The sequence below is a fragment of the Pleurodeles waltl genome, chromosome 7 (genome assembly GCF_031143425.1).
Source record: "Pleurodeles waltl isolate 20211129_DDA chromosome 7, aPleWal1.hap1.20221129, whole genome shotgun sequence".
NCBI lineage: Eukaryota > Metazoa > Chordata > Amphibia > Caudata > Salamandridae > Pleurodeles > Pleurodeles waltl.
The window spans coordinates 1121842948-1121865850 of record NC_090446.1 but is presented as its reverse complement, the minus strand read 5'-3'; the positions used below and the strand labels follow the sequence as shown (position 1 = coordinate 1121865850).

The window sequence follows — 22903 nt, the reverse complement described above, 5'->3', positions numbered from 1 at the left end:
TAACCAATTCCAACAAACTTTACTCCGCCACCTGTTCAAGTACCACAGCAGAGCATTTTCTCCACTGCTAGGATAGGAATGGAGAAATGTGCTTGTTTTATGTCTGAGCAGAAAAGATATATGTTTGAATGGATGTGTGGGATAAAACACACCCTGTCGTATGTTGTAAAGGTATTGCAAGTTGTGGAGTAGCTTAGTGATCACGTAGAGGAAAGTGGGTGAAGACAGAATTCCTCTGTGGGGTGAATGAACTCGGAGGTGACTTGCGGTATCCTTTTTATGTATGACAAAGGTACTTTATTTCTTACTGCACATTTCAATGCCATCACTCAAAAAAACCAAACAATTCCTAGTCTTTTGTTGTTTCATATGGAAGATTATGTTTTCAGGCATGGAGAATGAAAGCAGAAGCTGTAGTGCTGAATTAGACGTTCCCACAAACCATGTAATAATTTGTTCAAAAAAAGGCATGACATTTCTGAGTCATATTAAAAATGATGTGTAAATATGCAGATAGAGTCTATCTTTCCAGTAATGATCTACAGTGTGCAAAAAGTAAACCTTTTGCCATAAGTATCTCCTTTCTGCTAAGCACCGATCATTAAAAATCTCTCTATAAATATGTATATCAGAAGAAGGAAATGCTAGTTCGGGTTGATGTTGTTAGAACTGCAAGTGCAGTTGTATTCCTTGAGCTGCCATGATGTTTCCTGCTGGCTCGAGCAGTGGGCATTTTGTTGTGGCATGTGAAGTGAAGTTAGGAGAGTTTAGCGTCCGCATTGTGTTGTTCTTCCAGGTGAGGGTATATTAGATATTTGAATAGTTGTAAGGACTTTAAAGAGAGGGTAGTTATCCATGGATTGCTTGTTGTGAATGTATTGTATAAGTGATTCCATAGACTTAAACTGCGGTAGAGACCACATGATAGGGAGTGAATCTTGTATTTGGAGGACAGGGGAGAGCAGTATCTACGTGGCCCCAGTGGCCTAATGGATAAGGCACTGGCCTCCTAAGCCAGGGATTGTGGGTTCAAGTCCCATCTGGGGTGAAACTCTGTACATTCAGCTCTTGACTTTTACATTTTCAAAGCACAAACCACACAATTCAGCCCTTGCTTTACATAGACTTTGCAGCTATGGAACATCAATCTACCTTCAAAACACAAGTGCTGGAACTCAAAAACATTTGCCTACATATCCTACTCTTGGGCCCAGTCTGGAGAATGGGATTTCAACCCACCTTTCTGGCTAGACATTTTTTATGTCCTCCTTTGGATAGCACTCACAGGCAGTCTCCCATTTAGCATTAAAACATGTACTTATTTCACCACTTGAATGTATAAACTGTTGAATAATTAAAAATACCATGTGAAACTGCTATGTTGATAAAGAAGTATTTCTCAAAAAAAGTGCAGCAGATGGGAAGACAGTGCACCCTATTTTATGCTACTATCGCTGGGCCCCTAGTCTTAGAAACCAAACTGAGTTTAGGGAGGGCAGGGTGGTGTTTCAATGATGGCAGTTAAATAGATTTTTCAAAACACCCGGGGTGTTGTTAGACTGAGAAGTTGATGGGACACCTGTGAAAGGCAGCTTTACTTGTCTGCTTTTAGTTGATGTAGATTGTATGTCCTGTTTAACAAGCTTTGGTTTCAACAAGGACATTAGAGAGATATTGGGACACTGCCTGGGATGCTTGTCCTCTCTCTATTTTGAAAATTTGCCATGCCAACTAAGGGCCAAGGCAGACGTTTAGTTTTAGCCTTGCCCAACTCTAATTTTCCAAACCTAGAGCATACATTTGGCGCAGATTGCAATACTTTGTTAGTACTACCTGTTGTTCCCTTAAGAGTGCATATATTGAGAACAAACAAGATGGCCAAATTATATCGTAGGAGTCTGCCACACCAGGTCCTTCACTCGTAAGAACAGTGGGACTGAAGCATGATGGATTAACTAGTTCCCTTAAATGCAGCCATTTCAAACTTTAATCACCACAGCTGGGGACTCTTTAAAGGTGATATGAACTTCTTTTATACCTGAGTGGGAGCGACAAACATGTAGAATATGTGTCGTATTTTTAGAAAGTGTTTGTAGCTATTGGTTAACAGCACTCCTGTGCAACCCCGTTGGCCTAATTCTAAGGCAGTCAAATACTCACAAAGGGATTGTGGGTTTGAGTTCTTTCTGGGGTGGAAGAAGATGTATTTTGGAGATGTTTATCTAGTTTCCTAAGGGTCTTCCTTCTTAAAAACATTAGCACTGAAGCGTGCTGATAAAATAACCAATTCCAACAAACTTTACTCCGCCACCTGTTCAAGTACCACAGCAGAGCATTTTCTCCACTGCTAGGATAGGAATGGAGAAATGTGCTTGTTTTATGTCTGAGCAGAAAAGATATATGTTTGAATGGATGTGTGGGATAAAACACACCCTGTCGTATGTTGTAAAGGTATTGCAAGTTGTGGAGTAGCTTAGTGATCACATAGAGGAAAGTGGGTGAAGACAGAATTCCTCTGTGGGGTGAATGAACTCGGAGGTGACTTGCGTTATCCTTTTTATGTATGACAAAGGTACTTTCATTCTTACTGCACATTTCAATGCCATCACTCAAAAAAAACAAAAAATTCCTAGTCTTTTGTTGTTTCATATGGAAGATTATGTTTTCAGGCATGGAGAATGAAAGCAGAAGCTGTAGTGCTGAATTAGACGTTCTCACAAACCATGTAATAATTTGTTCAAAAAAAGGCATGACATTTCTGAGTCATATTAAAAATGATGTGTAAATATGCAGATAGAGTCTATCTTTCCAGTAATGATCTACAGTGTGCAAAAAGTAAACCTTTTGCCATAAGTATCTCCTTTCTGCTAAGCACCGATCATTAAAAATCTCTCTATAAATATGTATATCAGAAGAAGGAAATGCTAGTTCGGGTTGATGTTGTTAGAACTGCAAGTGCAGTTGTATTCCTTGAGCTGCCTTATGTTTCCTGCTGGCTCGAGCAGTGGGCATTTTGTTGTGACATGTGAAGTGAAGTTAGGAGAGTTTAGCGTCCGCATTGTGTTGTTCTTCCAGGTGAGGGTATATTAGATATTTGAATAGTTGTAAGGACTTTAAAGAGAGGGGAGTTATCCATGGATTGCTTGTTGTGAATGTATTGTATAAGTGATTCCATAGACTTAAACTGCGGTAGAGACCACATGATAGGGAGTGGATCTTGTATTTGGAGCACAGGGGAGAGCAGTATCAACGTGGCCCCAGTGGCCTAACGGATAAGGCACTGGCCTCCTAAGCCAGGGATTGTGGGTTCAAGTCCCATCTGGGGTGAAACTCTGTACATTCAGCTCTTGACTTTTACATTTTCAAAGCACAAACCACACAATTCAGCCCTTGCTTTACATAGACTTTGCAGCTATGGAACATCAATCTACCTTCAAAACACAAGTGCTGGAACTCAAAAACATTTGCCTACATATCCTTCTCTTGGGCCCAGTCTGGAGAATGGGATGTCAACTCACCTTTCTGGCTAGACATTTTTTATGTCCTCCTTTGGATAGCACTCGCAGGCAGTCTCCCATTTAGCATTAAAACATGTACTTATTTCACCACTTGAATGTATAAACTGTTGAATAATTAAAAATACCATGTGAAACTGCTATGTTGATAAAGAAGTATTTCTCAAAAAAAGTGCAGCAGATGGGAAGACAGTGCACCCTATTTTATGCTACTATCGCTGGACCCCTAGTCTTAGAAACCAAACTGAGTTTAGGGAGGGCAGGGTGTTGTTTCAATGATGGCAGTTAAATAGATTTTTCAAAACACCCGGGGTGTTGTTAGACTGAGAAGTTGATGGGACACCTGTGAAAGGCAGCTTTACTTGTCTGCTTTTAGTTGATGTAGATTGTATGTCCTGTTTAACAACCTTTGGTTTCAACAAGGACATTAGAGAGATATTGGGACACTGCCTGGGATGCTTGTCCTCTCTCTATTTTGAAAATTTGCCATGCCAACTAAGGGCCAAGGCAGACGTTTAGTTTTAGCCTTGCCCAACTCTAATTTTCCAAACCTAGAGCATACATTTGGCGCAGATTGTAATACTTTGTTAGTACTACCTGTTGTTCCCTTAAGAGTGCATATATTGAGAACAAACAAGATGGCCAAATTATATCGTAGGAGTCTGCCACACCAGGTCCTTCACTCGTAAGAACAGTGGGACTGAAGCATGATGGATTAACTAGTTCCCTTAAATGCAGCCATTTCAAACTTTAATCACCACAGCTGGGGACTCTTTAAAGGTGATATGAACTTCTTTTATACCTGAGTGGGAGCGACAAACATGTAGAATATGTGTCGTATTTTTAGAAAGTGTTTGTAGCTATTGGTTAACGGCACTCCTGTGCAACCCCGTTGGCCTAATTCTAAGGCAGTCAAATACTCACAAAGGGATTGTGGGTTTGAGTTCTTTCTGGGGTGGAAGAAGATGTATTTTGGAGATGTTTATCTAGTTTCCTAAGGGTCTTCCTTCTTAACAACATTAGCACTGAAGCGTGCTGATAAAATAACCAATTCCAACAAACTTTACTCCGCCACCTGTTCAAGTACCACAGCAGAGCATTTTCTCCACTGCTAGGATAGGAATGGAGAAATGTGCTTGTTTTATGTCTGAGCAGAAAAGATATATGTTTGAATGGATGTGTGGGATAAAACACACCCTGTCGTATGTTGTAAAGGTATTGCAAGTTGTGGAGTAGCTTAGTGATCACATAGAGGAAAGTGGGTGAAGACAGAATTCCTCTGTGGGGTGAATGAACTCGGAGGTGACTTGCATTATCCTTTTTATGTATGACAAAGGTACTTTAATTCTTACTGCACATTTCAATGCCATCACTCAAAAAAAACAAAAAATTCCTAGTCTTTTGTTGTTTCATATGGAAGATTATGTTTTCAGGCATGGAGAATGAAAGCAGAAGCTGTAGTGCTGAATTAGACGTTCTCACAAACCATGTAATAATTTGTTCAAAAAAAGGCATGACATTTCTGAGTCATATTAAAAATGATGTGTAACTATGCAGATAGAGTCTATCTTTCCAGTAATGATCTACAGTGTGCAAAAAGTAAACCTTTTGCCATAAGTATCTCCTTTCTGCTAAGCACCGATCATTAAAAATCTGTCTATAAATATGTATATCAGAAGAAGGAAATGCTAGTTCGGGTTGATGTTGTTAGAACTGCAAGTGCAGTTGTATTCCTTGAGCTGCCATGATGTTTCCTGCTGGCTCGAGCAGTGGGCATTTTGTTGTGGCATGTGAAGTGAAGTTAGGAGAGTTTAGCGTCCGCATTGTGTTGTTCTTCCAGGTGAGGGTATATTAGATATTTGAATAGTTGTAAGGACTTTAAAGAGAGGGGAGTTATCCATGGATTGCTTGTTGTGAATGTATTGTATAAGTGATTCCATAGACTTAAACTGCGGTAGAGACCACATGATAGGGAGTGAATCTTGTATTTGGAGGACAGGGGAGAGCAGTATCTACGTGGCCCCAGTGGCCTAATGGATAAGGCACTGGCCTCCTAAGCCAGGGATTGTGGGTTCAAGTCCCATCTGGGGTGAAACTCTGTACGTTCAGCTCTTGACTTTTACATTTTCAAAGCACAAACCACACAATTCAGCCCTTGCTTTACATAGACTTTGCAGCTATGGAACATCAATCTACCTTCAAAACACAAGTGCTGGAACTCAAAAACATTTGCCTACATATCCTACTCTTGGGCCCAGTCTGGAGAATGGGATTTCAACCCACCTTTCTGGCTAGACATTTTTTATGTCCTCCTTTGGATAGCACTCACAGGCTGTCTCCCATTTAGCATTAAAACATGTACTTATTTCACCACTTGAATGTATAAACTGTTGAATAATTAAAAATACCATGTGAAACTGCTATGTTGATAAAGAAGTATTTCTCAAAAAAAGTGCAGCAGATGGGAAGACAGTGCACCCTATTTTATGCTACTATCGCTGGGCCCCTAGTCTTAGAAACCAAACTGAGTTTAGGGAGGGCAGGGTGGTGTTTCAATGATGGCAGTTAAATAGATTTTTCAAAACACCCGGGGTGTTGTTAGACTGAGAAGTTGATGGGACACCTGTGAAAGGCAGCTTTACTTGTCTGCTTTTAGTTGATGTAGATTGTATGTCCTGTTTAACAAGCTTTGGTTTCAACAAGGACATTAGAGAGATATTGGGACACTGCCTGGGATGCTTGTCCTCTCTCTATTTTGAAAATTTGCCATGCCAACTAAGGGCCAAGGCAGACGTTTAGTTTTAGCCTTGCCCAACTCTAATTTTCCAAACCTAGAGCATACATTTGGCGCAGATTGCAATACTTTGTTAGTACTACCTGTTGTTCCCTTAAGAGTGCATATATTGAGAACAAACAAGATGGCCAAATTATATCGTAGGAGTCTGCCACACCAGGTCCTTCACTCGTAAGAACAGTGGGACTGAAGCATGATGGATTAACTAGTTCCCTTAAATGCAGCCATTTCAAACTTTAATCACCACAGCTGGGGACTCTTTAAAGGTGATATGAACTTCTTTTATACCTGAGTGGGAGCGACAAACATGTAGAATATGTGTCGTATTTTTAGAAAGTGTTTGTAGCTATTGGTTAACAGCACTCCTGTGCAACCCCGTTGGCCTAATTCTAAGGCAGTCAAATACTCACAAAGGGATTGTGGGTTTGAGTTCTTTCTGGGGTGGAAGAAGATGTATTTTGGAGATGTTTATCTAGTTTCCTAAGGGTCTTCCTTCTTAAAAACATTAGCACTGAAGCGTGCTGATAAAATAACCAATTCCAACAAACTTTACTCCGCCACCTGTTCAAGTACCACAGCAGAGCATTTTCTCCACTGCTAGGATAGGAATGGAGAAATGTGCTTGTTTTATGTCTGAGCAGAAAAGATATATGTTTGAATGGATGTGTGGGATAAAACACACCCTGTCGTATGTTGTAAAGGTATTGCAAGTTGTGGAGTAGCTTAGTGATCACATAGAGGAAAGTGGGTGAAGACAGAATTCCTCTGTGGGGTGAATGAACTCGGAGGTGACTTGCGTTATCCTTTTTATGTATGACAAAGGTACTTTCATTCTTACTGCACATTTCAATGCCATCACTCAAAAAAAACAAAAAATTCCTAGTCTTTTGTTGTTTCATATGGAAGATTATGTTTTCAGGCATGGAGAATGAAAGCAGAAGCTGTAGTGCTGAATTAGACGTTCTCACAAACCATGTAATAATTTGTTCAAAAAAAGGCATGACATTTCTGAGTCATATTAAAAATGATGTGTAAATATGCAGATAGAGTCTATCTTTCCAGTAATGATCTACAGTGTGCAAAAAGTAAACTTTTTGCCATAAGTATCTCCTTTCTGCTAAGCACCGATCATTAAAAATCTCTCTATAAATATGTATATCAGAAGAAGGAAATGCTAGTTCGGGTTGATGTTGTTAGAACTGCAAGTGCAGTTGTATTCCTTGAGCTGCCTTATGTTTCCTGCTGGCTCGAGCAGTGGGCATTTTGTTGTGACATGTGAAGTGAAGTTAGGAGAGTTTAGCGTCCGCATTGTGTTGTTCTTCCAGGTGAGGGTATATTAGATATTTGAATAGTTGTAAGGACTTTAAAGAGAGGGGAGTTATCCATGGATTGCTTGTTGTGAATGTATTGTATAAGTGATTCCATAGACTTAAACTGCGGTAGAGACCACATGATAGGGAGTGGATCTTGTATTTGGAGCACAGGGGAGAGCAGTATCAACGTGGCCCCAGTGGCCTAACGGATAAGGCACTGGCCTCCTAAGCCAGGGATTGTAGGTGCAAGTCCCATCTGGGGTGAAACTCTGTACATTCAGCTCTTGACTTTTACATTTTCAAAGCACAAACCACACAATTCAGCCCTTGCTTTACATAGACTTTGCAGCTACGGAACATCAATCTACCTTCAAAACACAAGTGCTGGAACTCAAAAACATTTGCCTACATATCCTTCTCTTGGGCCCAGTCTGGAGAATGGGATTTCAACCCACCTTTCTGGCTAGACATTTTTTATGTCCTCCTTTGGATAGCACTCGCAGGCAGTCTCCCATTTAGCATTAAAACATGTACTTATTTCACCACTTGAATGTATAAACTGTTGGATAATTAAAAATACCATGTGAAACTGCTATGTTGATAAAGAAGTATTTCTCAAAAAAAGTGCAGCAGATGGGAAGACAGTGCACCCTATTTTATGCTACTATCGCTGGGCCCCTAGTCTTAGAAACCAAACTGAGTTTAGGGAGGGCAGGGTGTTGTTTCAATGATGGCAGTTAAATAGATTTTTCAAAACACCCGGGGTGTTGTTAGACTGAGAAGTTGATGGGACACCTGTGAAAGGCAGCTTTACTTGTCTGCTTTTAGTTGATGTAGATTGTATGTCCTTTTTAACAACCTTTGGTTTCAACAAGGACATTAGAGAGATATTGGGACACTGCCTGGGATGCTTGTCCTCTCTCTATTTTGAAAATTTGCCATGCCAACTAAGGGCCAAGGCAGACGTTTAGTTTTAGCCTTGCCCAACTCTAATTTTCCAAACCTAGAGCATACATTTGGCGCAGATTGTAATACTTTGTTAGTACTACCTGTTGTTCCCTTAAGAGTGCATATATTGAGAACAAACAAGATGGCCAAATTATATCGTAGGAGTCTGCCACACCAGGTCCTTCACTCGTAAGAACAGTGGGACTGAAGCATGATGGATTAACTAGTTTCCTTAAATGCAGCCATTTCAAACTTTAATCACCACAGCTGGGGACTCTTTAAAGGTGATATGAACTTCTTTTATACCTGAGTGGGAGCGACAAACATGTAGAATATGTGTTGTATTTTTAGAAAGTGTTTGTAGCTATTGATTAACAGCACTCCTGTGCAACCCCGTTGGCCTAATTCTAAGGCAGTCAAATACTCACAAAGGGATTGTGGGTTTGAGTTCTTTCTGGGGTGGAAGAAGATGTATTTTGGAGATGTTTATCTAGTTTCCTAAGGGTCTTCCTTCTTAACAACATTAGCACTGAAGCGTGCTGATAAAATAACCAATTCCAACAAACTTTACTCCGCCACCTGTTCAAGTACCACAGCAGAGCATTTTCTCCACTGCTAGGATAGGAATGGAGAAATGTGCTTGTTTTATGTCTGAGCAGAAAAGATATATGTTTGAATGGATGTGTGGGATAAAACACACCCTGTCGTATGTTGTAAAGGTATTGCAAGTTGTGGAGTAGCTTAGTGATCACGTAGAGGAAAGTGGGTGAAGACAGAATTCCTCTGTGGGGTGAATGAACTCGGAGGTGACTTGCGGTATCCTTTTTATGTATGACAAAGGTACTTTATTTCTTACTGCACATTTCAATGCCATCACTCAAAAAAACCAAACAATTCCTAGTCTTTTGTTGTTTCATATGGAAGATTATGTTTTCAGGCATGGAGAATGAAAGCAGAAGCTGTAGTGCTGAATTAGACGTTCCCACAAACCATGTAATAATTTGTTCAAAAAAAGGCATGACATTTCTGAGTCATATTAAAAATGATGTGTAAATATGCAGATAGAGTTTATCTTTCCAGTAATGATCTACAGTGTGCAAAAAGTAAACCTTTTGCCCTAAGTATCTCCTTTCTGCTAAGCACCGATCATTAAAAATCTCTCTATAAATATGTATATCAGAAGAAGGAAATGCTAGTTCGGGTTGATGTTGTTAGAACTGAAAGTGCAGTTGTATTCCTTGAGCTGCCTTGATGTTTGCTGCTGGCTCGAGCAGTGGGCATTTTGTTGTGACATGTGAAGTGAAGTTAGGAGAGTTTAGCGTCCGCATTGTGTTGTTCTTCCAGGTGAGGGTATATTAGATATTTGAATAGTTGTAAGGACTTTAAAGAGAGGGGAGTTATCCATGGATTGCTTGTTGTGAATGTATTGTATAAGTGATTCCATAGACTTAAACTGCGGTAGAGACCACATGATAGGGAGTGGATCTTGTATTTGGAGCACAGAGGAGAGCAGCATCAACGTGGCCCCAGTGGCCTAATGGATAAGGCACTGGCCTCCTAAGCCAGGGATTGTGGGTTCAAGTCCCATCTGGGGTGAAACTCTGTACATTCAGGTCTAGACATTTACATTTTCAAAGCACAAACCACACAATTCAGCCCTTGCTTTACATAGACTTTGCAGCTATGGAACATCAATCTACCTTCAAAACACAAGTGCTGGAACTCAAAAACATTTGCCTACATATCCTTCTCTTGGGCCCAGTCTGGAGAATGGGATTTCAACCCACCTTTCTGGCTAGACATTTTTTATGTCCTCCTTTGGATAGCACTCGCAGGCAGTCTCCCATTTAGCATTAAAACATGTACTTATTTCACCACTTGAATGTATAAACTGTTGAATAATTAAAAATACCATGTGAAACTGCTATGTTGATAAAGAAGTATTTCTCAAAAAAAGTGCAGCAGATGGGAAGACAGTGCACCCTATTTTATGCTACTATCGCTGGGCCCCTAGTCTTAGAAACCAAACTGAGTTTAGTGAGGGCAGGGTGTTGTTTCAATGATGGCAGTTAAATAGATTTTTCAAAACACCCGGGGTGTTGTTAGACTGAGAAGTTGATGGGACACCTGTGAAAGGCAGCTTTACTTGTCTGCTTTTAGTTGATGTAGATTGTATGTCCTGTTTAACAACCTTTGGTTTCAACAAGGACATTAGAGAGATATTGGGACACTGCCTGGGATGCTTGTCCTCTCTCTATTTTGAAAATTTGCCATGCCAACTAAGGGCCAAGGCAGACGTTTAGTTTTAGCCTTGCCCAACTCTAATTTTCCAAAACTAGAGCATACATTTGGCGCAGATTGTAATACTTTGTTTGTACTACCTGTTGTTCCCTTAAGAGTGCATATATTGAGAACAAACAAGATGGCCAAATTATATCGTAGGAGTCTGCCACACCAGGTCCATCACTCGTAAGAACAGTGGGACTGAAGCATGATGGATTAACTAGTTCCCTTAAATGCAGCCATTTCAAACTTTAATCACCACAGCTGGGGACTCTTTAAAGGTGATATGAACTTCTTTTATACCTGAGTGGGAGCGACAAACATGAAGAATATGTGTCGTATTTTTAGAAAGTGTTTGTAGCTATTGGTTAACAGCACTCCTGTGCAACCTCGTTGGCCTAATTCTAAGGCAGTCAAATACTCACAAAGGGATTGTGGGTTTGAGTTCTTTCTGGGGTGGAAGAAGATGTATTTTGGAGATGTTTATCTAGTTTCCTAAGGGTCTTCCTTCTTAACAACATTAGCACTGAAGTGTGCTGATAAAATAACCAATTCCAACAAACTTTACTCCGGCACCTGTTCAAGTACCACAGCAGAGCATTTTCTACACTGCTAGGATAGGAATGGAGAAATGTGCTTGTTTTATGTCTGAGCAGAAAAGATACATGTTTGAATGGATGTGTGGGATAAAACACACCCTGTCGTATGTTGTAAAGGTATTGCAAGTTGTGGAGTAGCTTAGTGATCACATAGAGGAAAGTGGGTGAAGACAGAATTCCTCTGTGGGGTGAATGAACTCGGAGGGGACTTGCGTTATCCTTTTTATGTATGACAAAGGTACTTTATTTCTTACTGCACATTTCAATGCCATCACTCAAAAAAAACAAAAAATTCCTAGTCTTTTGTTGTTTCATATGGAAGATTATGTTTTCAGGCATGGAGAATGAAAGCAGAAGCTGTAGTGCTGAATTAGACGTTCTCACAAACCATGTAATAATTTGTTCAAAAAAAGGCATGACATTTCTGAGTCATAGTAAAAATGATGTGTAAATATGCAGATAGAGTCTATCTTTCCAGTAATGATCTACAGTGTGCAAAAAGTAAACCTTTTGCCATAAGTATCTCCTTTCTGCTAAGCACCGATCATTAAAAATCTCTCTATAAATATGTATATCAGAAGAAGGAAATGCTAGTTCGGGGGGATGTTGTTAGAACTGCAAGTGCAGTTGTATTCCTTGAGCTGCCTTGATGTTTCCTGCTGGCTCGAGCAGTGGGCATTTTGTTGTGACATGTGAAGTGAAGTTAGGAGAGTTTAGCGTCCGCATTGTGTTGTTCTTCCAGGTGAGGGTATATTAGATATTTGAATAGTTGTAAGGACTTTAAAGAGAGGGGAGTTATCCATGGATTGCTTTTTATGAATGTATTGTATAAGTGATTCCATAGACGTAAACTGCGGTAGAGACCACATGATAGGGAGTGGATCTTGTATTTGGAGAACAGGGGAGAGCAGCATCAACGTGGCCCCAGTAGCCTAATGGATAAGGCACTGGCCTCCTAAGCCAGGGATTGTGGGTTCAAGTCCCATCTGGGGTGAAACTCTGTACATTCAGCTCTTGACTTTTACATTTTCAAAGCACAAACCACACAATTCAGCCCTTGCTTTACATAGACTTTGCAGCTATGGAACATCAATCTACCTTCAAAACACAAGTGCTGGAACTCAAAAACATTTGCCTACATATCCTTCTCTTGGGCCCAGTCTGGAGAATGGGATGTCAACTCACCTTTCTGGCTAGACATTTTTTATGTCCTCCTTTGGATAGCACTCGCAGGCAGTCTCCCATTTAGCATTAAAACATGTACTTATTTCACCACTTGAATGTATAAACTGTTGAATAATTAAAAATACCATGTGAAACTGCTATGTTGATAAAGAAGTATTTCTCAAAAAAAGTGCAGCAGATGGGAAGACAGTGCACCCTATTTTATGCTACTATCGCTGGACCCCTAGTCTTAGAAACCAAACTGAGTTTAGGGAGGGCAGGGTGTTGTTTCAATGATGGCAGTTAAATAGATTTTTCAAAACACCCGGGGTGTTGTTAGACTGAGAAGTTGATGGGACACCTGTGAAAGGCAGCTTTACTTGTCTGCTTTTAGTTGATGTAGATTGTATGTCCTGTTTAACAACCTTTGGTTTCAACAAGGACATTAGAGAGATATTGGGACACTGCCTGGGATGCTTGTCCTCTCTCTATTTTGAAAATTTGCCATGCCAACTAAGGGCCAAGGCAGACGTTTAGTTTTAGCCTTGCCCAACTCTAATTTTCCAAACCTAGAGCATACATTTGGCGCAGATTGTAATACTTTGTTAGTACTACCTGTTGTTCCCTTAAGAGTGCATATATTGAGAACAAACAAGATGGCCAAATTATATCGTAGGAGTCTGCCACACCAGGTCCTTCACTCGTAAGAACAGTGGGACTGAAGCATGATGGATTAACTAGTTCCCTTAAATGCAGCCATTTCAAACTTTAATCACCACAGCTGGGGACTCTTTAAAGGTGATATGAACTTCTTTTATACCTGAGTGGGAGCGACAAACATGTAGAATATGTGTCGTATTTTTAGAAAGTGTTTGTAGCTATTGGTTAACGGCACTCCTGTGCAACCCCGTTGGCCTAATTCTAAGGCAGTCAAATACTCACAAAGGGATTGTGGGTTTGAGTTCTTTCTGGGGTGGAAGAAGATGTATTTTGGAGATGTTTATCTAGTTTCCTAAGGGTCTTCCTTCTTAACAACATTAGCACTGAAGCGTGCTGATAAAATAACCAATTCCAACAAACTTTACTCCGCCACCTGTTCAAGTACCACAGCAGAGCATTTTCTCCACTGCTAGGATAGGAATGGAGAAATGTGCTTGTTTTATGTCTGAGCAGAAAAGATATATGTTTGAATGGATGTGTGGGATAAAACACACCCTGTCGTATGTTGTAAAGGTATTGCAAGTTGTGGAGTAGCTTAGTAATCACATAGAGGAAAGTGGGTGAAGACAGAATTCCTCTGTGGGGTGAATGAACTCGGAGGTGACTTGCGTTATCCTTTTTATGTATGACAAAGGTACTTTAATTCTTACTGCACATTTCAATGTCATCACTCAAAAAAAACAAAAAATTCCTAGTCTTTTGTTGTTTCATATGGAAGATTATGTTTTCAGGCATGGAGAATGAAAGCAGAAGCTGTAGTGCTGAATTAGACGTTCTCACAAACCATGTAATAATTTGTTCAAAAAAAGGCATGACATTTCTGAGTCATATTAAAAATGATGTGTAAATATGCAGATAGAGTCTATCTTTCCAGTAATGATCTACAGTGTGCAAAAAGTAAACCTTTTGCCATAAGTATCTCCTTTCTGCTAAGCACCGATCATTAAAAATCTCTCTATAAATATGTATATCAGAAGAAGGAAATGCTAGTTCGGGTTGATGTTGTTAGAACTGCAAGTGCAGTTGTATTCCTTGAGCTGCCTTATGTTTCCTGCTGGCTCGAGCAGTGGGCATTTTGTTGTGACATGTGAAGTGAAGTTAGGAGAGTTTAGCGTCCGCATTGTGTTGTTCTTCCAGGTGAGGGTATATTAGATATTTGAATAGTTGTAAGGACTTTAAAGAGAGGGGAGTTATCCATGGATTGCTTGTTGTGAATGTATTGTATAAGTGATTCCATAGACTTAAACTGCGGTAGAGACCACATGATAGGGAGTGGATCTTGTATTTGGAGCACAGGGGAGAGCAGTATCAACGTGGCCCCAGTGGCCTAACGGATAAGGCACTGGCCTCCTAAGCCAGGGATTGTAGCTGCAAGTTCCATCTGGGGTGAAACTCTGTACATTCAGCTCTTGACTTTTACATTTTCAAAGCACAAACCACACAATTCAGCCCTTGCTTTACATAGACTTTGCAGCTACGGAACATCAATCTACCTTCAAAACACAAGTGCTGGAACTCAAAAACATTTGCCTACATATCCTTCTCTTGGGCCCAGTCTGGAGAATGGGATTTCAACCCACCTTTCTGGCTCGACATTTTTTATGTCCTCCTTTGGATAGCACTCGCAGGCAGTCTCCCATTTAGCATTAAAACATGTACTTATTTCACCACTTGAATGTATAAACTGTTGGATAATTAAAAATACCATGTGAAACTGCTATGTTGATAAAGAAGTATTTCTCAAAAAAAGTGCAGCAGATGGGAAGACAGTGCACCCTATTTTATGCTACTATCGCTGGGCCCCTAGTCTTAGAAACCAAACTGAGTTTAGGGAGGGCAGGGTGTTGTTTCAATGATGGCAGTTAAATAGATTTTTCAAAACACCCGGGGTGTTGTTAGACTGAGAAGTTGATGGGACACCTGTGAAAGGCAGCTTTACTTGTCTGCTTTTAGTTGATGTAGATTGTATGTCCTTTTTAACAACCTTTGGTTTCAACAAGGACATTAGAGAGATATTGGGACACTGCCTGGGATGCTTGTCCTCTCTCTATTTTGAAAATTTGCCATGCCAACTAAGGGCCAAGGCAGACGTTTAGTTTTAGCCTTGCCCAACTCTAATTTTCCAAACCTAGAGCATACATTTGGCGCAGATTGTAATACTTTGTTAGTACTACCTGTTGTTCCCTTAAGAGTGCATATATTGAGAACAAACAAGATGGCCAAATTATATCGTAGGAGTCTGCCACACCAGGTCCTTCACCCGTAAGAACAGTGGGACTGAAGCATGATGGATTAACTAGTTCCCTTAAATGCAGCCATTTCAAACTTTAATCACCACAGCTGGGGACTCTTTAAAGGTGATATGAACTTCTTTTATACCTGAGTGGGAGCGACAAACATGTAGAATATGTGTTGTATTTTTAGAAAGTGTTTGTAGCTATTGATTAACAGCACTCCTGTGCAACCCCGTTGGCCTAATTCTAAGGCAGTCAAATACTCACAAAGGGATTGTGGGTTTGAGTTCTTTCTGGGGTGGAAGAAGATGTATTTTGGAGATGTTTATCTAGTTTCCTAAGGGTCTTCCTTCTTAACAACATTAGCACTGAAGCGTGCTGATAAAATAACCAATTCCAACAAACTTTACTCCGCCACCTGTTCAAGTACCACAGCAGAGCATTTTCTCCACTGCTAGGATAGGAATGGAGAAATGTGCTTGTTTTATGTCTGAGCAGAAAAGATATATGTTTGAATGGATGTGTGGGATAAAACACACCCTGTCGTATGTTGTAAAGGTATTGCAAGTTGTGGAGTAGCTTAGTGATCACGTAGAGGAAAGTGGGTGAAGACAGAATTCCTCTGTGGGGTGAATGAACTCGGAGGTGACTTGCGGTATCCTTTTTATGTATGACAAAGGTACTTTATTTCTTACTGCACATTTCAATGCCATCACTCAAAAAAAACAAAAAATTCCTAGTCTTTTGTTGTTTCATATGGAAGATTATGTTTTCAGGCATGGAGAATGAAAGCAGAAGCTGTAGTGCTGAATTAGACGTTCTCACAAACCATGTAATAATTTGTTCAAAAAAAGGCATGACATTTCTGAGTCATATTCAAAATGATGTGTAAATATGCAGATAGAGTCTATCTTTCCAGTAATGATCTACAGTGTGCAAAAAGTAAACCTTTTGCCCTAAGTATCTCCTTTCTGCTAAGCACCGATCATTAAAAATCTCTCTATAAATATGTATATCAGAAGAAGGAAATGCTAGTTCGGGTTGATGTTGTTAGAACTGCAAGTGCAGTTGTATTCCTTGAGCTGCCTTATGTTTCCTGCTGGCTCGAGCAGTGGGCATTTTGTTGTGACATGTGAAGTGAAGTTAGGAGAGTTTAGCGTCCGCATTGTGTTGTTCTTCCAGGTGAGGGTATATTAGATATTTGAATAGTTGTAAGGACTTTAAAGAGAGGGGAGTTATCCATGGATTGCTTGTTGTGAATGTATTGTATAAGTGATTCCATAGACTTAAACTGCGGTAGAGACCACATGATAGGGAGTGGATCTTGTATTTGGAGCACAGGGGAGAGCAGCATCAACGTGGCCCCAGTGGCCTAATGGATAAGGCACCCGCCTCCTAAGCCAGGGATTGTGGGTTCAAGTCCCATCTGGGGTGAAACTCTGTACATTCAGCTGTAGACATTTACATTTTCAAAGCACAAACCACACAATTCAGCCCTTGCTTTACATAGACTTTGCAGCTATGGAACATCAATCTACCTTCAAAACACAAGTGCTGGAACTCAAAAACATTTGCCTACATATCCTTCTCTTGGGCCCAGTCCGGAGAATGGGATTTCAACCCACCTTTCTGGCTAGACATTTTTTATGTCCTCCTTTGGATAGCACTCGCAGGCAGTCTCCCATTTAGCATTAAAACATGTACTTATTTCACCACTTGAATGTATAAACTGTTGAATAATTAAAAATACCATGTGAAACTGCTATGTTGATAAAGAAGTATTTCTCAAAAAAAGTGCAGCAGATGGGAAGACAGTGCACCCTATTTTATGCTACTATCGCTGGGCCCCTAGTCTTAGAAACCAAACTGAGTTTAGGGAGGGCAGGGTGTTGTTTCAATGATGGCAGTTAAATAGATTTTTCAAAACACCTGGGGTGTTGTTTGACTGAGAAGTTGATGGGACACCTGTGAAAGGCAGCTTTACTTGTCTGCTTTTAGTTGATGTAGATTGTATGTCCTGTTTAACAACCTTTGGTTTCAACAAGGACATTACAGAGATATTGGGACACTGCCTGGGATGCTTGTCCTCTCTCTATTTTGAAAATTTGCCATGCCAACTAAGGGCCAAGGCAGACGTTTAGTTTTAGCCTTGCCCAACTCTAATTTTCCAAAACTAGAGCATACATTTGGCGCAGATTGTAATACTTTGTTTGTACTACCTGTTGTTCCCTTAAGAGTGCATATATTGAGAACAAACAAGATGGCCAAATTATATCGTAGGAGTCTGCCACACCAGGTCCATCACTCGTAAGAACAGTGGGACTGAAGCATGATGGATTAACTAGTTCCCTTAAATGCAGCCATTTCAAACTTTAATCACCACAGCTGGGGACTCTTTAAAGGTGATATGAACTTCTTTTATACCTGAGTGGGAGCGACAAACATGAAGAATATGTGTCGTATTTTTAGAAAGTGTTTGTAGCTATTGGTTAACAGCACTCCTGTGCAACCTCGTTGGCCTAATTCTAAGGCAGTCAAATACTCACAAAGGGATTGTGGGTTTGAGTTCTTTCTGGGGTGGAAGAAGATGTATTTTGGAGATGTTTATCTAGTTTCCTAAGGGTCTTCCTTCTTAACAACATTAGCACTGAAGTGTGTTGATAAAATAACCAATTCCAACAAACTTTACTCCGGCACCTGTTCAAGTACCACAGCAGAGCATTTTCTACACTGCTAGGATAGGAATGGAGAAATGTGCTTGTTTTATGTCTGAGCAGAAAAGATACATGTTTGAATGGATGTGTGGGATAAAACACACCCTGTCGTATGTTGTAAAGGTATTGCAAGTTGTGGAGTAGCTTAGTGATCACATAGAGGAAAGTGGGTGAAGACAGAATTCCTCTTTGGGGTGAATGAACTCGGAGGGGACTTGCGTTATCCTTTTTATGTATGACAAAGGTACTTTATTTCTTACTGCACATTTCAATGCCATCACTCAAAAAAAACAAAAAATTCCTAGTCTTTTGTTGTTTCATATGGAAGATTATGTTTTCAGGCATGGAGAATGAAAGCAGAAGCTGTAGTGCTGAATTAGACGTTCTCACAAACCATGTAATAATTTGTTCAAAAAAAGGCATGACATTTCTGAGTCATATTAAAAATGATGTGTAAATATGCAGATAGAGTCTATCTTTCCAGTAATGATCTACAGTGTGCAAAAAGTAAACCTTTTGCCATAAGTATCTCCTTTCTGCTAAGCACCGATCATTAAAAATCTCTCTATAAATATGTATATCAGAAGAAGGAAATGCTAGTTCGGGTTGATGTTGTTAGAACTGCAAGTGCAGTTGTATTCCTTGAGCTGCCTTGATGTTTCCTGCTGGCTCGAGCAGTGGGCATTTTGTTCTGACCTGTGAAGTGAAGTTAGGAGAGTTTAGCGTCCGCATTGTGTTGTTCTTCCAGGTGAGGGTATATTAGATATTTGAATAGTTGTAAGGACTTTAAAGAGAGGGGAGTTATCCATGGATTGCTTGTTGTGAATGTATTGTATATGTGATTCCATAGACTTAAACTGCGGTAGAGACCACATGATAGGGAGTGGATCTTGTATTTGGAGCACAGGGGAGAGCAGTATCAACGTGGCCCCAGTGGCCTAATGGATAAGGCACTGGCCTCCTAAGCCAGGGATTGTGGGTTCAAGTCCCATCTGGGGTGAAACTCTGTACATTCAGCTCTTGACTTTTACATTTTCAAAGCACAAACCACACAATTCAGCCCTTGCTTTACATAGACTTTGCAGCTATGGAACATCAATCTACCTTCAAAACACAAGTGCTGGAACTCAAAAACATTTGCCTACATATCCTTCTCTTGGGCCCAGTCTGGAGAATGGGATTTCAACCCACCTTTCTGGCTAGACATTTTTTATGTCCTCCTTTGGATAGCACTCGCAGGCAGTCTCCCATTTAGCATTAAAACATGTACTTATTTCACCACTTGAATGTATAAACTGTTGGATAATTAAAAATACCATGTGAAACTGCTATGTTGATAAAGAAGTATTTCTCAAAAAAAGTGCAGCAGATGGGAAGACAGTGCACCCTATTTTATGCTACTATCGCTGGGCCCCTAGTCTTAGAAACCAAACTGAGTTTAGGGAGGGCAGGGTGTTGTTTCAATGATGGCAGTTAAATAGATTTTTCAAAACACCCGGGGTGTTGTTAGACTGAGAAGTTGATGGGACACCTGTGAAAGGCAGCTTTACTTGTCTGCTTTTAGTTGATGTAGATTGTATGTCCTCTTTAACAACCTTTGGTTTCAACAAGGACATTAGAGAGATATTGGGACACTGCCTGGGATGCTTGTCCTCTCTCTATTTTGAAAATTTGCCATGCCAACTAAGGGCCAAGGCAGACGTTTAGTTTTAGCCTTGCCCAACTCTAATTTTCCAAACCTAGAGCATACATTTGGCGCAGATTGTAATACTTTGTTAGTACTACCTGTTGTTCCCTTAAGAGTGCATATATTGAGAACAAACAAGATGGCCAAATTATATCGTAGGAGTCTGCCACACCAGGTCCTTCACTCGTAAGAACAGTGGGACTGAAGCATGATGGATTAACTAGTTCCCTTAAATGCAGCCATTTCAAACTTTAATCACCACAGCTGGGGACTCTTTAAAGGTGATATGAACTTCTTTTATACCTGAGTGGGAGCGACAAACATGTAGAATATGTGTCGTATTTTTAGAAAGTGTTTGTAGCTATTGGTTAACAGCACTCCTGTGCAACCCCGTTGGCCTAATTCTAAGGCAGTCAAATACTCACAAAGGGATTGTGGGTTTGAGTTCTTTCTGGGGTGGAAGAAGATGTATTTTGGAGATGTTTATCTAGTTTCCTAAGGGTCTTCCTTCTTAAAAACATTAGCACTGAAGCGTGCTGATAAAATAACCAATTCCAACAAACTTTACTCCGCCACCTGTTCAAGTACCACAGCAGAGCATTTTCTCCACTGCTAGGATAGGAATGGAGAAATGTGCTTGTTTTATGTCTGAGCAGAAAAGATATATGTTTGAATGGATGTGTGGGATAAAACACACCCTGTCGTATGTTGTAAAGGTATTGCAAGTTGTGGAGTAGCTTAGTGATCACATAGAGGAAAGTGGGTGAAGACAGAATTCCTCTGTGGGGTGAATGAACTCGGAGTTGACTTGCGTTATCCTTTTTATGAATGACAAAGGTACTTTTTTTCTTACTGCACATTTCAATGCCATCACTCAAAAAAAGAAAAAATTCCTAGTCTTTTGTTGTTTCATATGGAAGATTATGTTTTCAGGCATGAAGAATGAAAGCAGAAGCTGTAGTGCTGAATTAGACGTTCTCACAAACCATGTAATAATTTGTTCAAAAAAAGGCATGACATTTCTGAGTCATATTAAAAATGATGTGTAAATATGCAGATAGAGTCTATCTTTCCAGTAATTATCTACAGTGTGCAAAAAGTAAACCTTTTGCCATAAGTATCTCCTTTCTGCTAAGCACCGATCATTAAAAATCTCTCTATAAATATGTATATCAGAAGAAGGAAATGCTAGTTCGGGTTGATGTTGTTAGAACTGCAAGTGCAGTTGTATTCCTTGAGCTGCCTTGATGTTTCCTGCTGGCTCGAGCAGTGGGCATTTTGTTGTGACATGTGAAGTGAAGTTAGGAGAGTTTAGCGTCCGCATTGTGCTGTTCTTCCAGGTGAGGGTATATTAGATATTTGAATAGTTGTAAGGACTTTAAAGAGAGGGGAGTTATCCATGGATTGCTTGTTGTGAATGTATTGTATAAGTGATTCCATAGACTTAACCTGCGGTAGAGACCACATGATAGGGAGTGGATCTTGTATTTGGAGCACAGGGTACAACAACATCAAAGTGGCCCCAGTGGCCTAATGGATAAGGCTCTGGCCTCCTAAGCCAGAGATTGTGGGTTCAAGTCCCATCTGGGGTGAAACTCTGTACATTCAGCTCTTGACTTTTACATTTTCAAAGCACAAACCACACAATTCAGCCCTTGCTTTACATAGACTTTGCAGCTATGGAACATCAATCTACCTTCAAAACACAAGTGCTGGAACTCAAAAACATTTGCCTACATATCCTTCTCTTGGGCCCAGTCTGGAGAATGGGATTTCAACCCACCTTTCTGGCTAGACATTTTTTATGTCCTCCTTTGGATAGCACTCGCAGGCAGTCTCCCATTTAGCATTAAAACATGTACTTATTTCACCACTTGAATGTATAAACTGTTGAATAATTAAAAATACCATGTGAAACTGCTATGTTGATAAAGAAGTATTTCTCAAAAAAAGTGCAGCAGATGGGAAGACAGTGCACCCTATTTTATGCTACTATCGCTGGGCCCCTAGTCTTAGAAACCAAACTGAGTTTAGGGAGGGCAGGGTGTTGTTTCAATGATGGCAGTTAAATAGATTTTTCAAAACACCCGGGGTGTTGTTAGACTGAGAAGTTGATGGGACACCTGTGAAAGGCAGCTTTACTTGTCTGCTTTTACTTGATGTAGATTGTATGTCCTGTTTAACAACCTTTGGTTTCAACAAGGACATTAGAGAGATATTGGGACACTGCCTGGGATGCTTGTCCTCTCTCTATTTTGAAAATTTGCCATGCCAACTAAGGGCCAAGGCAGACGTTTAGTTTTAGCCTTGCCCAACTCTAATTTTCCAAACCTAGAGCATACATTTGGCGCAGATTGTAATACTTTGTTAGTACTACCTCTTGTTCCCTTAAGAGTGCATATATTGAGAACAAACAAGATGGCCAAATTATATCGTAGGAGTCTGCCACACCAGGTCCTTCACTCGTAAGAACAGTGGGACTGAAGCATGATGGATTAACTAGTTCCCTTAAATGCAGCCATTTCAAACTTTAATCACCACAGCTGGGGACTCTTTAAAGGTGATATGAACTTCTTTTATACCTGAGTGGGAGCGACAAACATGTAGAATATGTGTCGTATTTTTAGAAAGTGTTTGTAGCTATTGGTTAACGGCACTCCTGTGCAACCCCGTTGGCCTAATTCTAAGGCAGTCAAATTCTCACAAAGGGATTGTGGGTTTGAGTTCTTTCTGGGGTGGAAGAAGATGTATTTTGGAGATGTTTATCTAGTGTCCTAAGGGTCTTCCTTCTTAACAACATTAGCACTGAAGCGTGCTGATAAAATAACCAATTTCCACAAACTTTACTCCGCCACCTGTTCAAGTACCACAGCAGAGCATTTTCTCCACTGCTAGGATAGGAATGGAGAAATGTGCTTGTTTTATGTCTGAG

The 22903-nt window shown here is 40.3% G+C and overlaps 7 non-coding genes across 7 annotated transcripts; all 7 read left to right on the top strand.

The window, feature by feature from the left end:
• Positions 1-975: 975 nt before the first annotated feature.
• Positions 976-1048, top strand: TRNAR-CCU (transfer RNA arginine (anticodon CCU)). Its single transcript has one exon. It is a non-coding gene; the product is annotated as a tRNA-Arg (tRNA).
• Positions 1049-3254: 2206 nt separating this feature from the next.
• TRNAR-CCU (transfer RNA arginine (anticodon CCU)) lies at positions 3255-3327 on the top strand. Its single transcript has one exon. It is a non-coding gene; the product is annotated as a tRNA-Arg (tRNA).
• A 2207-nt stretch (positions 3328-5534) lies between these two features.
• TRNAR-CCU (transfer RNA arginine (anticodon CCU)) lies at positions 5535-5607 on the top strand. The gene has a single exon. It is a non-coding gene; the product is annotated as a tRNA-Arg (tRNA).
• A 4486-nt stretch (positions 5608-10093) lies between these two features.
• TRNAR-CCU (transfer RNA arginine (anticodon CCU)) lies at positions 10094-10166 on the top strand. Its single transcript has one exon. It is a non-coding gene; the product is annotated as a tRNA-Arg (tRNA).
• A 2207-nt stretch (positions 10167-12373) lies between these two features.
• On the top strand, positions 12374-12446 carry TRNAR-CCU (transfer RNA arginine (anticodon CCU)). Its single transcript has one exon. It is a non-coding gene; the product is annotated as a tRNA-Arg (tRNA).
• Positions 12447-19211: 6765 nt separating this feature from the next.
• On the top strand, positions 19212-19284 carry TRNAR-CCU (transfer RNA arginine (anticodon CCU)). Its single transcript has one exon. It is a non-coding gene; the product is annotated as a tRNA-Arg (tRNA).
• Positions 19285-21490: 2206 nt separating this feature from the next.
• On the top strand, positions 21491-21563 carry TRNAR-CCU (transfer RNA arginine (anticodon CCU)). Its single transcript has one exon. It is a non-coding gene; the product is annotated as a tRNA-Arg (tRNA).
• The last annotated feature ends 1340 nt before the right edge of the window (positions 21564-22903 follow it).